This window comes from Dendrobium catenatum, unplaced genomic scaffold, assembly GCF_001605985.2.
Source record: "Dendrobium catenatum unplaced genomic scaffold, ASM160598v2 fragScaff_scaffold_1024, whole genome shotgun sequence".
Lineage (NCBI taxonomy): Eukaryota > Viridiplantae > Streptophyta > Magnoliopsida > Asparagales > Orchidaceae > Dendrobium > Dendrobium catenatum.
The window spans coordinates 2,802,335-2,809,011 of NW_021319486.1; positions in this window are offsets into that span (position 1 = coordinate 2,802,335).

Genomic DNA, 6,677 nt, shown 5'->3' on the forward strand with positions numbered 1-6,677 from the left:
TGCATAGACTCATTGACCATTGACTGATTCAGATTGATAGATTGACATGCATATTGATAGCATCGCCGTGCTTTGATTTCAGTTATAGGTATTAGGTGACCTGCTGGGCTTTGTAAAGCTCATTATATGTGGTTGACAATTTCAGGTCCGAGCAAAGGAGCAGGAATGGAGATTGATCGAGACTGTCGACGAATCCTTTCACTATGGATGCCTGGGGCGTCACAGAAGCATACCTAGTAACGAGGAATTCATTTCGTGTTGTGACTTCCCTAACACACTGCTCAATATAAGGGACCAACTCTCCCCCTCCAACTGCAAGCTGTAAGCCTTTTATCAAACCTTTGTTCAAAATCAACCTTTATGTAGAAATTGCTTCTTCTTGTTCTTCCACGAATGACGCATGCACACCCAATGTCATGCGTCAAGATACACATGTCTAATTGCTTATCCCAAACCTTTCTCCATATCAAAAATAAAGGAAAATTTTGAAGTCTCTAGCATCATGAAAGCAAGAACAAATTTCTAATATTTTATCATCACTGATTGGTCGCATAAGTTAATCACTGCTTAAGTTTTTAAAGTCAATGTTGTTTGAAGCAACATTACTAGCTCTGTTGTTTCTAGGACAATGCTCTAAACCTTCCAAGTTCATATTAGCCTATGCATCCTCTTATAACGTAACAACAACTTCAACCTGCCTACTGTTAGTACATTGTCCTATTATTTGCATCGCCTCATTATCACTTGAAATTGTCTTGTAAAGTTTGGGAGGAGTAGGACTAACATGGTTGTGCAAAATCAATCATGATTCGTAATTTAGTGAAAATATAAAATTAATTTGTATCTTAACATAAATTTCACAATAAAAAAAGATTTTGACCAATAAAAAGTACACTCGCACGTACATCATATATGCAAGTTTTGAATTGAAGATCTCGTCGTAGGTAGCAAAAGCTCTCAACCAACAAATCAAGGAGAAATTATTATGTGCGGAGTCCGGAGGGCATCCGGACTCCAATCAGAACATGTCATGTCAGTTTGTACATACATTGTATACAATTTGTACATAATATACAAGCGACATGGACTATTCTGATTGGAGTCCTAACACAAGCCTGCGCCCGGATTCCGCACGTAACAATTTCTCCAAGTCAAGACCACCTGCGTAGTGTATATATATATATATATATATATATATATATATATTGAAACATAGATTTGCATAGCAGCTTTATTAGGAAAAAAAAATTAGTCCTGTTTATTATTTGAAAATTTTTATTTTGAATATTTTATTTTATGTGAATTTTAATCATAATTTTAAGAACATATGAGTTAACAAATTAATATGCATCCGACTTCGAAAAAAACGAAGAGGAAAAACATTCTGGAAAATTGAGCAACATTTATAATCAGAGTTCAATATCTAAATATAAATGAGGATAAAATTCAAAATCATTAAATATAAATTGAAATGTGTACAATATTCATTTTATAATATTCTTAAAATAAATTAAATAATTCTAAAATTTGTTGTGATAAAAAAATTAAACAAAATTTAAGTTTATTATTATTTTTGATATATCATAAAAAAAATTATCTAGGTTGGGCATGAATCTTAAGACAAAGTTGAATCAAAACTTTAAAAACTAAGAAGTAGCTGGCATAACTTATCGCACGAAGCCATGTTGGCACCAAATCACTGGTAACAAGCGCCCAAAAAAGTAAGCCTTAATAAAAACTTCTTTAAGGCACTTCAAAAGTGTCTTAATATATATGTCCTTAAAGGTTAATTCGATCCAATTTGAACACAAATGAGTCTAAATCAAGAGTCCAAAACACATTTGAAAGCTTCAAATCATAAGTTGGATGACCAAATGATTTCCAACTATGACATGCTTATAGTTGAATCAAGCGACTCGACGAGACGAATACAACGATCCCAAGATCTTTGAATTTTAATATCATTAAAATACTCAAATGCACGATACACGGTCCATGATCAAGGGAATCGGTATTTGCCGCTCATTCAAAACACTCTCAACCTATCATTGATATTCTCACTATTTACTAAATATGCAACTCTTAAAAAATTATAAATAGACATCGCATTCTTCACAAGAAAGAGAGAGAGAGAGAGAGAGAGAGAGAGAGAGAGAGAGAGAGAGAGAGAAAACAAAAGAATAAGATGACGGAGGAGGATAAGTTTGAGATATCTCTTGTCGCCAAGCTCCTCCTCGACCACCGTCAGACCATCCTCGAATCACCTGTCGTCGCTGGACTTCTACTCGGTCACCATCCGTCGTCGGACTTTTGCACGACAACCGACCGTCCCTGGACTTCCTACCGGCCACCAACAATCGTCGGACTTTCGTCCGACCAGCTATTGACGCTGGACTTACGCCGGCCACCGACCGTCGCCGGACTTCCTCCCAACTCGCTCTATTATCATAATTTCACTGTCTTCTAATTAAAGGACGGAGTAAGCTTTGCAACATATTCAAACAATAGTTGAATCAGTTGGGCTGGGTCAGGCCCTATGATTTGTTCCCTTTCTAAGATCGAGTTTCCACATAAAAACTCTAGTGTTTTTTATTTCTCTATTGTGTGTTGGATATCCATACAACACTAAGATGAAAAATCTTCTCACTCTGGTACCGCGTATATTCAACCCTCAACAATTATTGTTAATTTTTCTTTACTAAATATTTGGATATCATTTGATCTTTCAATTTATCTCAATTTTTTTTTTAAATATACTTCAAGTTATTAATTTGGGTTCATTTGAATTAAAATTTGTTTTGGACAGCTTTTTTTGTGCTTTCTAATACAAAATTTTATTATATTAGAAATTTTAAACTAGAAAGTCGTTTTAGAAAACAATTAGAAAAATGTAACAAAATTGTCCCAAACGAAGCCTAATTTCGAACCAATTTTTGTGTTTTTTTACTTGACTTGAAGAGATTTCCAATTCAATTATAAATTTGTTAAAACCACTGCTCGAATTATTCTAAATTTAATTATAAATTTTTTTCAATTTTAATAATGCATTACGATTCATACTAATCAATTAATTTTTTTGAGCCGTATCATTTGCCTCTTTATTGTGAACATCAAATTATGTATCATCTAAAAATATACATATTTAATTTTCATAACAAAATCATTTTATAAAATCATGATTTTGAAAAAAAAATTTACATGTTACATTGACTCCCAAGATGTCAACATATACCTCCCCAGAGCACAGTGAACCAAGCCTCTTCAATTATAATTTCAGTCTTCTCTATCTCAATTATAGTTACATCATCTTTCTGATGCAGCATTTAAAAAATTTATCACAAAGTTTTTTGATAAATAACAAGAAAGTAATAGCCAAGTAAAATAAAACAATAAGAAAATTGTCTAAAACATATCTTTATATGACATGACTTCCACCATTCTAGTTTAAATTGTTTATTCTTCATTTATGAATTTCTAATAAATATTAAAAGAAAAATGAACTTGTTGCATCCTGGAATATTCACGGTGATAGAGAAATATAAAGTTTAATGTCTTAGTTTTGTATGATGATCCAACACAATCAAACAAAAGAGAGAGAGGTATGGTATTCAAAAGAGACACCAAAATTTTTACATGAAAACCACTGAAAAGGGGAAAAATTTATGGGACCTAGCCAAAATTAAATAAAATCACTGGTGTTTGCAGTCGATTAAAAATAAGACCTTTCCTTTGGGGGGGAGGAGGAGGTCTTAGCTTGATGTAACAAATATACATCATAGAGATTGCTTTACATAGTGGGAGTTGGAAGAATCAAAGTTGGCATGTTTGTTTAGTTAGTTGGACCATAGTCTGTAGGTGACGATGGTTGGAAAAATTATTGTTTGGCAAAAAAACTCAGAAGGACCGTAGTTGATGGGCAACAATGGTCAAAGAGACCGTAGTCAGGAGACGGAGATCGGAATGACCATAGTCGCCGAACGACGATGGTCAGAAAGATTATAATCGGGCAATGATGGTCGGAAGGACCCTAGTCGGTGGGTGATGGAGGTCAAAAAGATGATAGTTGGGCAATGGTGGCCGGGAGAAAATCCGACGATAATCGGTGACCGAGCATAAGTTCAACGACATATGGTGGCCAAACAAAAGCCCTACGAAAGTCCAACTATGGTCGGTGGCCGAGCGTAAATCCGACATCAGTTGGTGGCCAAGTGGAATTTCGGCGATAATTGGTGGTCGGGTGTAAGTTCGATAACTGTTGGTGGCGAGTGGAAGTTCGACAAAAGTTCAGTGATGGTCGATTGTCAGGCATAAATTCGACATTAGTTGTTGGCCTTATGGAAGTCCAACGGCAATTGGTGGTCGGGCGTAAGTCCGACGACAGTTGGTGGCCGAGCTGAAGTCCGACAAGAGTCGGTGGTCGAGAAGGAGCTTAGTGGCAAGAGAGATTTCAGAATTATCTTCATATCCTGTCTTATTTCCCTTTTTTTCTCTCTTCTCCTACCATCCTTGCTTGATCCTCCCTCAATGAAGAATGAGGGGTCTATTTGTAATTTTTTTAGAGTGGCATGACCAGTAAATAGGGAGAAGATCAAGGGCGCGTTGGGTGCGACCGAAATCAATTCCCTTGCTCGTAGATAGTTTATCAAGTATTCGAGTGCCTTAATGATGTCAGAATTTGATGATCTTAGGCTTGTTGGATTCATCTTGTCAAGCTGCTTGATTCACTACAAGCATGTCACATTTGGATATCATTTGATTATCCAATTTATATTTTGAAACATTCTAAATGTGCTTCAGTCCCATGATTTTGACCCATTGGGGCTCGGATTGGGTCAAATTTGGAGTCGTTGTGTTCTTCTTTTCAAGACATTCAGTTTGCTAAAAGCGGAGTTCCGATGGTATCAAATTTAATTTCAAAAATTTCTAATTCAAATTTGCTTCGAGCTTCATGCCCGGTCATAAAAATTATTTGATGATGCATCAAAACTTAATTATTATAATGTTATAAAATCAGCATGAATATGTAGGGACCTTAAATTTGAAAATTTTAATGGGTTGTTTTTTAAATTTATGTTGCCCCGATGAAACATTATCTAAGCTAATTTAAAATTAATTATATCTATATCTTTTAATTATTAATTAGAATATGCGATGTATTAAATAAGAATTTTACATTTATAAGATCTTATAGGTCAAAGTTATTTCTCAAATTTTTTATATATGATGGGTTTTATATTGAAATTCTTTGGGTTGTTTGGCAATTCTTTTTGTAATGAATTTTTGCAAGCTTAAACACTATCATTATCTTACTAAAGTGCTAGAATGAGAGTTATATAAATCTATATTTTACTTCTGATCATTTTTGATATCTAACTTCACAGTTTGTCTATATATATATATAAGATGCATGGAGAAGCATGATCAAAGCATTTGATGGTGTAGACATTGGAGTAATATGTAAGCTCTGAACATTTAAGACCTCCATTCTAGAACAACCCATCCTGAACTTCATTTTCCATTCAATGACTACCTTGATAAAACCATGAAATTTTATGAAGAACTTGATTCATTGCACTAGCCGCCTAACATTCCCTTAAAAGTTTCATCTTCAACGATGGAAGGAAACCATCCACAAGTGTAATTCTCTCAATAACATTAATAAACAACAATTGAGCATGTCTTTGCAATGTAAATATCGGTCTTATAACTCAACAACTTAAATCTCATACATCTCTTATGCTTGTATTCTTTTCGCTGGGCGTTTAACACCTTATCAAGTATCTCAATCATTTGATTCATTTCATCACATTTTTTTTTTCTATCGTGTTCTTTTTTGAATTCTGCTCATTCGATTCGATTGAATAGAGAAAACACTTTTTTCAAACCATGAATAAAGAATAATATCATTTACAATGAGAACGAAAAAATATATTTGTTATGCGGGGAAGATTAGAAGAGCAAAAAGACTTGACTACTTGTTAGAATCGCCATATGAAATTCATTCTTGTCATCATACTGCATCTATATGGATAGATGACATTAAAAATTATCCAATTTTTTAGGCAACTAAAATCATAATATCATAATGTTTAACCATATAAATTAGGCTCAAACATTTCATATTTTTATATCAACATATTTTCCAAGCCGCGTGTCTTAATAATTCAGTCTTTTTTTTACATTATAATTTATCACATCAACCATCAGGTCTCACAGACAGAATCATCATCAACTATCACATACATATACCCCATTTGATCATCTGGATCTATTGTGGGAGTCACTTATTACTCTCTGAACCTTACTCAATCATGATTGAAGGGAAACCAAGCCTTATGAAAGCTACAAACTACATAAAGCACTTCAGGCTAGTTGAGCCAATGACTATGAGACCGCTTCTTACAACGTGCAATACAATGATGATCAAGTCCATATTTAACATCAACTATTGATGCATGCATATACATAAAATTTCGTGTCATAAAAATAGATTATACTTATTTAATTATTTATTTTTTCAAGTCTAACATTACACCTATATAAGATCAATTTCTACATAGATAATCTCTCTCTTTAGCTTCATTTGAGACGGTTTTTTTACTGTTTCTTAAAACAATTTTTTAGTTAAAATTTTTTAACTTTTGTATTAAAAAATTGCTTTAAGAAGCAGAAGGAAA